General features: G+C 38.6%; 1 long non-coding RNA gene across 1 annotated transcript; it reads right to left on the reverse strand.

Moving 5' to 3' along the window:
* Positions 1-11,684: 11,684 nt before the first annotated feature.
* LOC118500105 lies at positions 11,685-14,770 on the reverse strand. Its single transcript, XR_004902635.1, has 2 exons — positions 14,310-14,770; positions 11,685-13,707 (listed from the first exon to the last, which is right to left on the reverse strand). It is a non-coding gene; the product is annotated as an uncharacterized LOC118500105 (long non-coding RNA).
* Between the last annotated feature and the right edge of the window lie 4 nt (positions 14,771-14,774).

A 14,774-nucleotide genomic window follows, 5' to 3' on the forward strand; every position in this document is an offset into this window, starting at 1 on the left:
AAAGCCTAATGCTAAGAGGACATTAACAAGGTTGGGAACCCCCTCTCAACAATTAACATGATCATTTACAAAATCTGCAATCTATAAAATTATTTTAAAAACATGTTTTTCAAAACAAGTGGCTTTTTTCCTTCTTTCTCAAAAAGAAAAAGAAAAGATTCAGCAGCAACCATGCAAAATCTATTCCATTGTAACAAAAAATATTTTTAAACCTCTTCAGATGTAATAAAGGACTGAAATAAACAAACTCTGGAGAATGGTAGGTGACCCCTGGTTTTACAACCTTATAAGGACTGAGGGGAAAATGTGACCAAGAATTTTTCATTTTTATGTGAGGAAGTTGTGGTGTTTGAAAGCAACAATTTCTAATCAGAATTCTGGATCACAGGAGGATTGCATACAGCATATGCAAATAAAAGTCCCTATTAGCTAAAACTGGTTTTAAAAAACTGCTTTGTTGGCTGACTTGTTAAAAAGGACAAAGTTGGAGCCTCTGAAATGGATTGAAGGTTTTGTTCATTCTCTCCCTCTTCTCTGGAGAGTGTAAGAAATGGACTAGAAAGAATGTGTTTTCTGCCATTTTTTCCATGTCCTCTCCACCTTTGTGCTTCCTGGGGACATCAAAAGAGCCAATGACCATGCTTTGTTCCATGTACTAATTTTATTACCAATAGGAAGATACAAGCTCTGCTTAACTAAAATAGGTTACAGCAAATGAAGTTGTTTTTGAGGTCTTCGAAGTTTTTAACATGTGACCCTAACTTTTGGGGTATGTGCATGTGTGTTTCTGTTTTATTAGTTTTGCATCAAATTGTGAGTGAAAACACCAGAACGTCTTATTGATCTTCTATGAGATTTTCATGCTTTCTTTTGTTCTTGAGAAACTTGAGTTTTTCTATTAATTCTGGCATATTTTTAGAAGTAACATTTACAGAGTAACTTCAATGGGCCAGGCATTGGAGAAAAGCAAGCTATAAATTCTAAATCCATACTAACTTTGAAATAACTTTAATGTAAACAAACATGGAGAAAGTAGGGTATGAGGTTTTTGTGAAAACATTTTCGGAACCACCAGATTGCTAACATGATAGACATCGTCCGGCTACGGCAGGACAACAGGGTCCATGGTGAAGGGCCTGCCAGAATGGGACTCAGAGACCAGAATTCTACTTTGAATTGATTAACTACTTCTTTTGGGGCAATCCGCTCAAATTCTTTAAGCCTCTCTTTCTTCAGCAGTTAAAAAATAAAATGGAGGTGGCTGCCACGGACACGTTTTCACCAACAAATCAAGGGCATTGAATCATCATTGTCAACGACAACAACAAAAGTAAGCAGGTTGGGGAGAAAGAGAGGATTAATTGATCTCAAAACTAAAGGAGACTTAATAAAAGGTCAACAACCAAATGATATATATAGTCATTGTCTAGATCTTGATTTGATAAAAGACTTTTTCTGAGAAAATCTAGAAATTAGAATCTGAACTAGGTGTTGGACATACTAAATAATCAATCATTCATTTTGTTGGGAATCCATTAATTTTGTTAGGTGGGATAACAGCATTACAATTGGGTAAGCAAGTGTCCGTGTTTTAGAGATACTTGCTGAAAAATGCAGGAATCGAATGACATAATAGCTAAAGTTTACTTTTAAATACCCTCCTCTTCAAAACAGAAAACCCCCGCCCTGTCATTCTATTTCAAAGGCTGATTAGTGAGGACTGTAAAAATATAAAGCAATTTGTAATTTTTTTCAGAATCAAATAGTGTCTGATTAAGGCTGTGATTGATAATTAAATTTTTACTGGTGCCTGGTACACAACTGACTGAAGACCAGGTGGAAGCAGGGAATTCATGATGGGAGAACTTCTGAGGAACACTTGATTTGTAACAAATCTACCCTTTTTTTTCTCAACAGGGAACCTTGACCTTGTTCACTCAGATCAGTAAGTTGCCTTTTTCCTCCCTCTTTTCACCAAATCGGTTATGTGGCCACTTTTTATCCAGGAACAATTGCTGTCTTCAACACTTTTTCTGCACAGTGCACTTCTTTTCCCTCCCAACATCCTTTCCACTGAAAGAGATTCAACTGTTTTCACATTTAATATTTTGAAACTCCAGTTTCTTAGATGTGATCAGTATAACGTCTTCAGCTGTTAAAAAGTGAGATGTTTACTTTCCTTCATTCCAAATTAGATCTCTGTGTTAGAAACTGGAGGATTTGGTAACCTTTTGTACTCTGCGGAGGAACACTAGGAGGAACTGAGTCATAGTTAAACTCCAGTCTGTTCCCTGGCGCACACACTCATGTTTGTCAAAGAGAGAAGTGCAGTGACACCTGGAGCACTTTATACACCCCTGTGCTGTTAGGCTCCGGGGTGATGTTTCCCTTTGTAGGGAGGGGTGAATTTGGTGGGACACAACTTATCGGGCTACTTAGGAAGATCAAAGGCAGTTTTAATATTATTGGTAGTAAATATAATACTATTTTGGGAGCTTTAGAATGAAACTGGCAAACAACCATTTTATAAAAATGTAAGAAATTTCAGACTGCCCCCTCTTTTATCCCTAGTAATTTCTTTGTTACCATGGAAGTGAAAAGCCCCCTAGAGAAAGGGAGCCAGTTCCACTGCAAAAATGTGGGAAATAACAAGTGAAAACCACGTTAATCTTTAAAAGTTGTTTATAGATTAGAATTTCTACCTTCAGTGCTCTGCGGGAAAGATAAATAGAAAGCTTTTATATTCTTATCAGTAAAAACAACACTAACATTCTAATGGAAAAAGAGGTAAAGGTTATTAACTGAAAAGAAAATTAGAAAAATACAAATAGTTGATATATTTATGAGTAAGGTAGAACCTCACTAGCAATCAAATAAATGCAAATTAAAACACAGAATTTTTACAATGTCCACACTGGCAAGCATCAGAAGTATGGGACAATGGGAGTGAAGGGTGTGCTGAGCAGGACAAGCCACTGGAAACAGTTTAAATTATGTAGCAATGGAAAATATGATATAGATTCCTACTTTTAAAAATCTATCCTAAGGAAATAATGAGATGCTGTTAAAAGTTGTGGTATATACATAGGTTCAAATCCATCACAAAATCATACCCTGAACATGTTCACAATGTAACTGAGATGAGAAGAGGAAATGGCGTGCATTTACACATATGAACACGCATGGCAAAGACCAAGAGAACATTATCTAAAATGCATATGGCTTGTGATTTTTACCTTCTTTGGAATACTTTTCTCTACTACCTGTGTATATTTATTTTATAGTGAATATTGGTTTAATTTTATCTATAATTTATATTTATTTTTATTATAAAAGTAACAATTACTGCAAAACTTGTAGAAAATACAACATAAGGATAAAAAGCATAAATGTGATGAAGACTGCTAATGTCTATTGGATTTTATTTGGGGGGTGATGTTTTAAAACTGATTAAGTGATAGTTGTGCACCTCTGTGAATATATTAAACACCCACTGAATTTACACTTGAAATGAGTTCTACGAATGGTATGTGCATTATACCTCAATAAAGTTACTGTGAAAATGAAAGATCACTGCATGGCCACCATCCCAAGATTACCATTGTCATCCATCTTTCCAAACTCATTTCTGTGCGTCATACATTTTAAATTTAATTTATTTTTATTTCATTTTCTTTTTTAATCTTCAGCTAAGGACATGTTTATTGATTTTAGAGACAGAAGAAGAGGAGGAGGAGGAGAGAGAGAAACATCCATGTGAGAGAGGAACATCCATCCATCCCGACCCCTCTCTCATGCAACCCGCAATCTAGGTATGTGTCCTGACAGGGAATCAAACCTGCAACCTTTCCATGTATGAGATGATGTTCCAACCAGCTGAGCCACCCAGCCAAGGCCATGCATACTTGCCTGAAGAATTTAAATCAGATCATACCATGCATACTGTTTAAAAAGTATTTTTAATTACAACATGTATAAGTTAATAATCAGAAAATATAATTGGACTGGAGGGTAATTAGGAGAACCCAGTTCCAGAGCCAGCTTCATAACTACCTGTGGTACCTTGAGGAGACCTTTTTAGGGATAAACTTTTTCACATGTAAAAGGCAGATTCTGGTACTGAATTTAAGATTATGGGGTGGGGGGGGCAAAGAAACAGAATTAACTTCTGAAGGGTGGGTTCCCTGTAGTGTAGGTTTCCCTAGCTAGGTGAGTGTTCTAGGAACCCATCTCTATCAGTGTAATAGCTGGTGTTGTTGTGAGAGGCTGCGCCTGGCTTAGAGAATTTTTTTTGAAGACTGTTCCAGTGCATTTGCCCATTTCATGCTGGGTGATTTACAAGTACACCTGCCCACACCACGCTGCGTGTTTAGCAGTTTTTGACCAAGGCTGGCAACCCCTGTGCTCCACCCTCCCTAATCACCTGATCTCACCTGGAATGACTTTTTTTGGCTTCCCCAGATGACAAAAGTCCTCAAAAATAAACATTTTGCCCATAGGGAAGAGGTGAAACAAAAAAAGGAAGAAGCACTGAAAAGTGTCAAAATCAATGAGTCCAAAACTGTTTTGAGTAGTGGACATGATGTCTTAACAGGTGTAATGCACCAAATGGGGGTGACTTGAAGGTGACTGATGTAAGAATACACACTTATTTTTTTTTAGATTTTATTTATTTATTTTTAGAGAGGGAAGGGAGGGAGAAAGAGAGAGAGAGAGAGAGAGAGAGAGAGAGAGAGAGAGAGAGAGAGAGAGAGAAACATCAACGTGCGGTTGCTGGGGGCCTTGGTCTGCAACCCAGGCTTGTGCCCTGACTGGGAATTGAACCCATAACATTTTGGTTTATGGGATGACATTCCAATCAACTGAGCCACACTGGCTAAGGCAAGACTGGTAATCTTTAAGCTATACTGTTATATGTTGATTTAAAAAAAGCACAAATGTGCTTTCAATAGCAATAAATGTGATACACCATATAAACAAAATGATGGATAAAAAGCACATGATCATATCAATAGATGCAAAAAAAGCATTTGATAAAATCCAGCACCTATTTACGATAAAAACTCTCAGCAAAGTGGGAGCAGAGGGAACATACCTCAACATAATAAAGGCAAACACACTGCCAGCACCATATTCATTGGGCAAAAATTACAAGTATTCCCGCTGGGATCAGGAACAAGACAGGGATGTCCGCTTTCACCCCTCTTATTCAACAAACTACTGGAAGTCCTAGTCACAGAAATCAGACAAGAAGAAGAAATAAAAGGCGTCCAAATTGGAAAAGAAGAAGTAAAACTCATTGTTTGCAGATGACATGATACTGTACCTGGAGAACCCCAAAGATTCCACCAAGAAATGACTAGAGCTGATAAATGAATTCAGCAAAGTAGTAGGACACAAAATTAATATCCAGAAATATATCAATAACAAACTAACAGAAAGGTAAATGTTTTAAAAAATCCCACTCACAATTGCTACAGAAAGAATAACATACCTGGGAATAAACCTAACCAAGGATGTAAAAGACCTGTACATGGAAAATTGTAAGACACTGAAGAAACAAATAGAAGAAGATATAAATAAGTGGAAGCACATTCTGTGTTCATGGATAGGAATTAACATCATTAAAATGTTCACATTACCCAAAGCAATCTATAGATTCAACACAATTCTTGTGAAGATTCCAATGATGTATTTCACAGAACTAGGACAAATATTTCAAAAATTTGTATAGAACCACAAAAGGCCCTGCCTAGTAACAGAGATCCTGAGAAAGAAGAACAAAGTTAGAGGAATCACACTGTCTAATATGAAACTATACTATAAGGCCATAGTAATCAAAACAGCATGGTACTGGCATAAAAACAGACACATAAATCAATAGAACAGAATAGAGAGCCCAGAAAAAACCCACACCTTTATAGTCAATTAATATTTGACAGAGGAAGCAGGCACATACAATGGGCTGAGGATAGTTTATTCAATAAATGGTGTTAGGAAAATTGGACAGTTACATGTGGAAAAATGATACTAGACCACCTTTTTACACCACATACAAGGATAAATTCAAAATGGATCAAAGACTTAAATGTTAGACCTCAAACCATTAAAATCATAGAATAAAACACAGGCAGCAAAATCTTGGACATTGCTCACAGCAATTTTTTTATTGGATATATCTCCCCAGCTAAGGGAAACACAAATAAAATATAAACAAATGGGACTCATCAAACTAAAAGTTTTTGCACAGCAAAGGAAACCATCAACAAAATAAAAAGACAACCCACTGAATGGGAGAACATACTCTTCAATACATCTGATAAGGGGTTAATATCCAACATTTATAAAGTACTTACAAAACTCAACACCAAAAACCCAAACAACCCAATTAAAAAATGGGCAAAGGACCTGAATACACACTTCTCCAAAGAGGACATACAGATGGCCCACAGACATATGAAAAAAATGCTCAACATCTCTAGCCATCAGAGAGGTGCAAATTAAAACCACAATGAGATATCACGTCACACCTGCCAAAATGGCCATCATCAATAAATCAACAAATAAAAAGTGTTGGCAAGGATGTGGAGAAAGGGGAACCCTTTGGCACTGGTACAGCCACTGTGGAAGATAGTATGGAGATACCACAAAAAAATTAAAAATGGATCTGCCTTCTGATGCAACAATTCTACTTCTGGGAATATATCTGAAGGAACCCAAAACACTAATTCAAAAGAACATAAGCACCCTTATGTTCATTGCAGCATTATTTACAATCACCAACATATGGAAGCAGCCTAAATGTCCATCAGTAGATGAGTAGATAAAACAACTATGGGACATTTATGCAATGGAATACAATTCAGCCATAAAAAAGAATAAAATTTTATCCTTTGCAACAGTATGGATGAACCTGGGCAACATTATGCTAAGTGAAATAAGTGGCCAGAGATATGTGTAATCTAATGAATAGACTGAACTAACAAGGAATATGTGGACAGAATCACAGATGGAAAGCAGGATGATAGGTGGTGGTGTGGGGGTGAGAGGGTCAAGGGATTGAGCAAAAAAGAAAAAGGACTCATGGACATGGAAAACAGTGTGGTGCCCTGGATGGCGTAGCTCAGTGGATTGAGCGCGGGCTGCGAACCGAAGTGTCACAGGTTCGATTCCCAGTCAGGGTACATGCCTGGGTTGCAGGCCATGACCCCCAGCAACCACATATTAATGTTTCTCTCTCTCTCTCTATTTCCCTCTCTTCTCTCTCTAAAACTAAATAAATAAAATCTTAAAAAAAAAAGAAAACAGTGTGGTGATTACTGAGGGGATGCAGTGTAAGAGGACTAAATGGTAATGGAAAAAATAAGAAAGCAAAGGATTAAAGAGTATGCAGCAGGTTACTAATCTTTGTTAAAAGAAAAGAGAATACACATATACTTTCACATGTCTATGATATTGCTGTAAGGATACACAAAAGTTGTTCTTAAGTAAAGGGAACTAGGTGTCTGGGGAAACCCCTGGTTCTGGAACTTACTTTTCACTATACAATATATCCTTTTGTACTTGTGCATTTTGTATCTTTTCTTTTCTTTTTTCTTTTTCTTTTTTTAACCATCACCCAAGGATATGTTTTTAATTTGATTTTAAAGAGAAGGGAGGGAGAGAGAGTGAGAAAAAAACATCATGCTTTCCACACGCCCTGACTGGGAACATGCACCCTAGGTGTGTGTCTTAAGTGGGAATCGAATCTGCAAACTTCTGGTGTGAGGGTGATGCTCTAGCTCACTTAGCCACTTGGCCAGGGTTGTATCTTTTTAAAAATGACAAAATAATTATTAGGGAAAAATTTTTTTAAATAAAGGAATATGGATGTCTTGGGTGTAATGATAAATGATCTTAAGCAAACTTATCACTCATTCCCTTGCTTAAGCCATTTTAACCCCACTGCCTTTGCCCAGTGCTTGTGAGACCCTCGTGACTGGGTCAGGTCACCTCAGTCCTCTTCTATGTCCATTTCTCCACACGCTCCTTTCACTCCAGTCACACCGCCTTCTGTCAGTTCCTAGAAATCTTAAGCTCCTCCTCGAAGGGGGTAACAAGTTTCTTAGGGATTCCAACTCAAATCACAGAATTTCAAAATTGAGAGACCTCTGAAATGCAGCTCACTCCTCACTTTATACTTGCGAAGAAGCTAGGCTCTATAACCTGAAGTTACCTGCCTGAGGCCACACAGCTAGTCCTCAGCTATCTGTAATTAACCTTAGCAGCTGCTCTCTGGAGTTCCACTCAACAAAAGTAAGTTAATAAAAAGGTAGGCTTTGGATTTTAGATATTGGTAGAGTGGGGCTACACAAGGACTTGGAAAATTAGTTTGATTTCTTATCCATGAAAATGTCTTCACGATGCCAGGACTCAGAAGGACCAATCAGGCATAAGAATACTCCCTAAAAATGAAAAGCCACTGTGATATTGGATTCTACCAAGATTATACTGAAGTGTAGTTGCTTAATTTGTGGAAGAAATTAGTGTTATCATCCTGAGGGAATTCATCCATGGGACTAGCTTTTGAAAATCCACATATCCACAATATAGCTAAGTTAACTGTAGTTAATTAGAAACTCAAGCAGCTTCAGAATGTGAGCAAGACCATGAGCAGGCCTGATGGCCATAGCTCTTAAAGTTACAAGAAAAAAGTCACAAAAAGGTCACAAAGATGTAGGTAAAGGATGAGTGAAGGCTGCGTCCTCTGATAAATTTTCTTCTGCAAGAAATGGACCTAGGAGAGGTCCACAACACCAAATTCCAATCCTTTCTTCATACCTGACCTCCCACTTTGCATATACAAATCCACATACGTTCTTCACTAGTTAGGTTTTGTTCCATGATTGTCAGACGCTTTTAAAATATGTGAATTTCTACTTTATAATGTTCATTATTTCTGCTTATAAAAGTAATATGTTATAGAAAGGTTGGAAAACACCGACATGTGTAAAGAAAATAAGTCAAACATATTCATGATCCAAAGATAATTACTGCACATCTGGAACATTTTCTTACAGTCTTTCATCTTTGGGCATGTATGTATATATGAGTCATATGTTTATACATTTATACAGGTTACGGAATCGGGATATTACCTTTGAATTCTATGTTTTTTCAATTTATGCTGTATTGTTGGCATTTCCAAAATTGTTAGATGATGATTATCTTTTTGTGCAATTGATGGCTATTTTCACAGCATAAATTCCTAAAAGATTAAAGTGTCAAAGGGTATGTATATTTTAAGGCATTTGATACATATCACCTAATTATCTTCAAGAAAATTGTTTTACAGTTTACATTCTCCATAGCAACTGAATGTCCTTTATAGTCAGTCTTACCACTAGAGAGTATGTTCAATTGGCGACAAGTTGTGTGAAATATTTTATGTCAGCTTTATTTGCATTACCTTTCTTCAATTTGTAAACTTTTCCCTAATGTTCTTATGCAGTGGGTTGGCCAGAAAGCTCATTTGTTTTTTTCCATACAATGGCTTTAGTAGTGCTTAGTTGTCTAACTTCATTTGAAACAATTTTGTTAGATTGTACTGTGACAGCCGTCATATCAGTACGGCTGATAAAAAAAAACTTATCAAAATTGGTCAATTTTTGTGTAGCCAGTTTAATATTGACGATGGAAGAAAACAAGCAACATTTTTAGCATGTTATATTTTATTATTTCCAAAGACGTAAAAATGCAACTGAAATGCAAAGAATTGTGCAGTGTGTGAAGGTGCTGTGACTAATCGAATGTGTTAAAAGTGGTTTGCCAAGTTTCTTGGTACTATTGACATTTTGGCCAAATAATTCTCTGCTGTGGGATTGTCTTATGCATTGGAAGACATTTAGCAGCACCCCTGGCCTCTACCCACTAGAAGCCAATAGTGGGAGATAGCCGACATACTCAAAATATCCAAATCAATAAAATTATTGGTGAAAATGAAAAATGTGTCTTTTATTTTACGGAAAAAACTAAACAAACTTTTTGGCCAACCCAATAATTTTGTCTTTGTCTACTCATGATGTCTGCCCAACTTTCTATTAAAGTGTGCATTTTATTGATTTGTAAGAGTTTTTTTTATATATTAAAGATTTTAACCTTTTGAGTATATATTGTAAGTAGTTTCACTACTTGGTTTCCACCCCACCCTTTTTTTGATTGTTCCTTTAAAAAATTTTAGGAAAAAAAATTTTTTTTCTCATCTGAGGACTGCTTATTGATTTTTAGAGAGAGGGAAAAGGAGAGAGGGTAAGGGGAAGGGAGAGAAACATTGATGTGAGAAATTGGATCATCTATTGTTGCCTCTCACATGTGCCCTGACTAGGGAGCAAACCAGGCATGAGCCCTGACTGGAAATTGAACCCATGACCTTTTGGTTTACAGGACAACCAACTGAGCCACACTGGCCACAGCAAGGGAAAAATTTTTACATAATCAAGCCAACAAATCTTTACTGTTATTTTTCTATAACTTTTATTTAGAAAGTCCTTTTCCAATCCAAAGATAAGTATCTACCTATATTGCTTTGAGTTAATTTATAAGTTAAAATAATTTTCAACTCTTTATTCCTCCTGGAAATAGTTTCAGGAAAGGTGTGAGAGGAAGTACTAACAGGATTTTTTCCCCAAGTGCTTCAACATTGCTTTAATGAATACTCTTTCCCTTCTGCAATGGTTTTGTAATGTCCCTTTTAACACATGGTTGGCCCATAGCCACACACCAGTTTGCATGTAACCTTCTGTGCCAGGAATGACTGGATTAACTTTCCAAGTGGTTAAACTGTAGGTAGTTTGAAGACTCATGTGGTGTAGCTCCCATAGTTCCTTGAATATGGTAGATAGCCAATTAAGTCCTGTATAAAAATGAACAATTAATGAGTCATTCATACACCTGGGAAAGTTTAACTGGAAGGTAAATAAGTGTCTGTCCTGACTGGTTAAATGTTTACCTTTTGGGGAGAAGAGTGCCAGGCCTGATGGGACTTTCAGTAATCCTTTCAGGTCATGATTTTCTCTCCCACCCCTTACTATTCTGACCTAGTCACTTTGATCTTTGGAACATAGTATTGGATTTTTTAAGGGCCTCAATATTAAGACTAAATTCCAGATGTCCAGGCTGTTTAATTCATTATTCTCCGAAAATAGTTATGATGCAGCTGGGTCAGCATTTCTAATGCTTGATAATGTATAGACATCTTTAAAAGAAAAACAATTCCCATAGACCTTTAGCAACACCTTAAATTATTATTACCACATCATTTGAATAAACTGCATGCTCCTATAGGTACCTAGCAAGAAAGGGTAGTGAGATGATGGCTGCGAGGTAAATATCCATAAGATCCAGAATATGTGTCATTAACTTCTTCGATATTCATTTCTTTGAAAAATATTGTGACTGAAGATAACTTGGAGAGCCCCTAAGTGTATAGTCTTAGTCCCAGTCTAACAAAATAGAAATATGAGAACCAGGTTACCATGAGCCACATCCAACCCTCAAACTCTGCCCATTTTCTAAGTAGTCTGAATGCCTACCTGGTCTTTAATGCTCAACTTAAATGTGAACAGTCACTAAAGTAGATGTAAACTAATCTCCATATGCTTGTAACCGTTATGCAAGTACACAAAAACTGAGCATGAACAAAATTATAAAACCAATGCTTCAAATAACTTTATTTAATGAGGCAGATGATATTGTTTTGCTGAACAAAAATGTCTGCTCACATCAGAAACACGGCACTACTTCCTGCCAGGAGCAGGGTTTTTTGGGTTTTACATGCCCATACTGAGGAACAGACTTATCAGAAAATGTTCTTTCCGTCAACCATTAATCTTTATTTTTCTTCAAGAAACCTGTAGAATTTGAACAGCAGTACATTAATCAACCAGGATTCTCATCAACAACAGCTCTCATACACCATATCAAACTGCTGCTGGAAGTTGGTATGTATAACTAAGCTGATTTCTTCTTTATAGGTTTTAATAAACCGTGTTCTCTTATGCCATTATAAAACTCTCTAGAACCAAAAAGAAATGGCTTCAAAATGAAAGAAAATCACTCAATGTAGTTGCATACTTAAACATTTTAAATAAAATCATTAAAAAATTTACAATTTATATTCTGTATCACATCTGTGTGCAGAGAAGCCACAGTTATTTCCTGTAAGTCTAATAGCTTAATCATAACAACAAAGCTTTCTGCAAAATTTTATAAAATAAATTCTCCAAATTTTATAGGAAAATATTGTACGGGACTTTTAGGTTGCTCAAGACCCTGTTTCCTAATAGTTTTTGAAAGCTGTTGACTTTTAGAAATGAACATGTTGATCTGGGCGTAAAGGAGGAGGATATGCAGAAAACAGAAGAGATGCCAATTCACAATGCAGCAGGCAATTAATTAACAAGAATCCTGCTCCTTGAAACATATGATGGAGGAGATCTGAGAATCTTAGAATAACAGAAGATGTATTTCTTCCAAGTTACTTTAGTGGTGTGTTTTTCACCAGAGTTAAATCAATGGGTTAGATGTTGGGGTAAGGCAGTGGATCCTAGCATGGAGCTATTTTGCCCCCAGGAGACATCTGGCAATGTCTAGAGACATTTTTTGTTGTTACAACTATGGAGGGAAGGTATCCTGTTTGCATCTGATGGATAGAGGTCAAAGATGATGTAAAATATCTTACAGTGCACCAGACAACACCTCCCAACTATTCAACCAAATATGTCAACAGTACCAAGGTTGAGAAACTTTGGATTAAGGTGTCCAAGCCAAAGGACAGTATCCTTGTGTGGATGAGGCTTGTGTCTTTCAATGACTCAATCAATCAATCAATTTATGTTATAATGCCACAAGAACTACTGAGAATCCTTCCAGATAGACTCCTGTAATACAAGTTAGTCACAGGAGGGTTAGGGTTAGAGGATTTTTTGCATTGAGCCAGCCACACAATAAGAAGAAACCACTGCTGAAGGAACAGATAAAACCATAACAGAATTCACTAGTTCATTTATTCACTTATTCAGCAAACCTTTATTGAGCACCCACATGTGCCCCTCTGCTAGGCATGATTTTCCATGGTGAACACAACCAAACCTGGTCCCTGCCCTCATGGGGCTTCCAGACTAGAGGATACTATAGAGAAGGTTATCAACAAGAGGGCAGTAAAATGAAGACTCTGTAAATGTACAAGACTGAGAAACATTAACACAGCAGCTTGAAGAGCTTCCACATGTGTGTAATCTCATGTGAACAGTACAACAAACCTCACAAGATAGGCTCTATTCCCTGTTCTTAGAGAGGTTAAAAATGGGCCCAAGGTCATACAGTTTGTAACTGGCCAAGTACCAATGAGGTCTCTGTTATATTTCTCTAAAGAGCAAGGCTATATCTAAGCACTCTTGTTTGTTCTGACCTGGAATTTCCTCTCCCTACCAATCACATAGGAACAAAGCCCTTCCCCTTTTGAAAAAAAAAAAATGTCCCCAGTCTTCTCCATATTCTTGCTCCTGTAATACTTGGAGATTATTTTCTAGTTGTTTCATGTATATATCCTCTGTGTTCCTAATTCGATTGTAAACTCCTGACCTGCAGGGCCCACATCTTCCATTTCCTTTGCAAGCCTTTGCAGTACTGCAGGCAGTCACCCAACAAATGTCTGCTGCATAAATGAACCTGTAGAGATAAAAATACTTTATGGTATCTCCATTTATGGCTTTCATGCTTTTATTTTGCTTTGTGATAGGACTGTACATTATAAGCTTCTAGAGGGCAGAGAAAATGGCTTTCCTTACACTCGCAGGCACTATGCAAAATTTGATCCTTGCATGCCTTTTTGATGCTCTGGATAATATTAGCACACTGGAGTGTTTTTGTGTATCTAAGGACCGAGGTTGTCAGCCTTTCTTCGTCGGAGAATGTTTTTTCCTCTCTATTGTAAGCTCCCATGGCGCCTAGGACAGGGCTAGATTACTGCAGGCCACCCCTCGCTCATTTTTACTAAGGAGGCGGACTGTGAAAATGGCAAGCTCTTGCATAATCTCAGACCTCGAGAAGAAATGAGCAAAGTGGAAGGGAATTTTAAGGCATATAAGAAATGGCTTGGATGAGAACGCTGAGGCTTCTCTCTGAGAAATCAGCCTGTCTGACAAGCAGAACTCCGGCCGTGCGCCACCCGCAGTCCCGGGGCCCGGGAGGCAGCCAGCCCGTCAGCCCTCCCGTCCGCTCGCCCGCCCGCCCGCCCCGAGAGCTGTCCAGACGGCCCCGCCCGCGCCTACCTGGGCACTCACCCGCGCCGCGCCGTGCCGCCTCTCCTCCTCCCACCCCGGCCACGGGAGCCCAGCTCGGGCATGCCCGGCCGCCTCCCCGCCTCCGAAAAGCCCCGCGGGCGGCGCGCTCGCAGCCTCCTCCAGGCCGGCGAGACTGCGCGGGGCGCGCCGGGGGCGGCGAGGTCAGGCTCGGCAGGGCTCGGCGGGTTTGCCCCTGGCCGGGCGCCTGCAGGGGGCGCGGGGCGGCCCCGCCCCGCCGCCTTCCTTCTCCCTCCCGGCTCCCTGGATCTGCGCCGGGAGGAAATGATGTGTTGCTGCCTGGTTAATCACAGCTCCAGACACTCATTGGCCGAGCGCTCCGTAGCCACTTCCTTCTTCTCCTCCTCCCGCTCCGGCTTCTGCTCTTTGCAGCCGCTGCCGCCGCAGCAGCCTCCCCCTCCGCGCCGGGGGAACTTTCCTACTCTCTGTGACCGT

This window comes from Phyllostomus discolor, chromosome 4 (assembly GCF_004126475.2).
Source record: "Phyllostomus discolor isolate MPI-MPIP mPhyDis1 chromosome 4, mPhyDis1.pri.v3, whole genome shotgun sequence".
Classification (NCBI taxonomy): Eukaryota; Metazoa; Chordata; class Mammalia; order Chiroptera; family Phyllostomidae; genus Phyllostomus; species Phyllostomus discolor.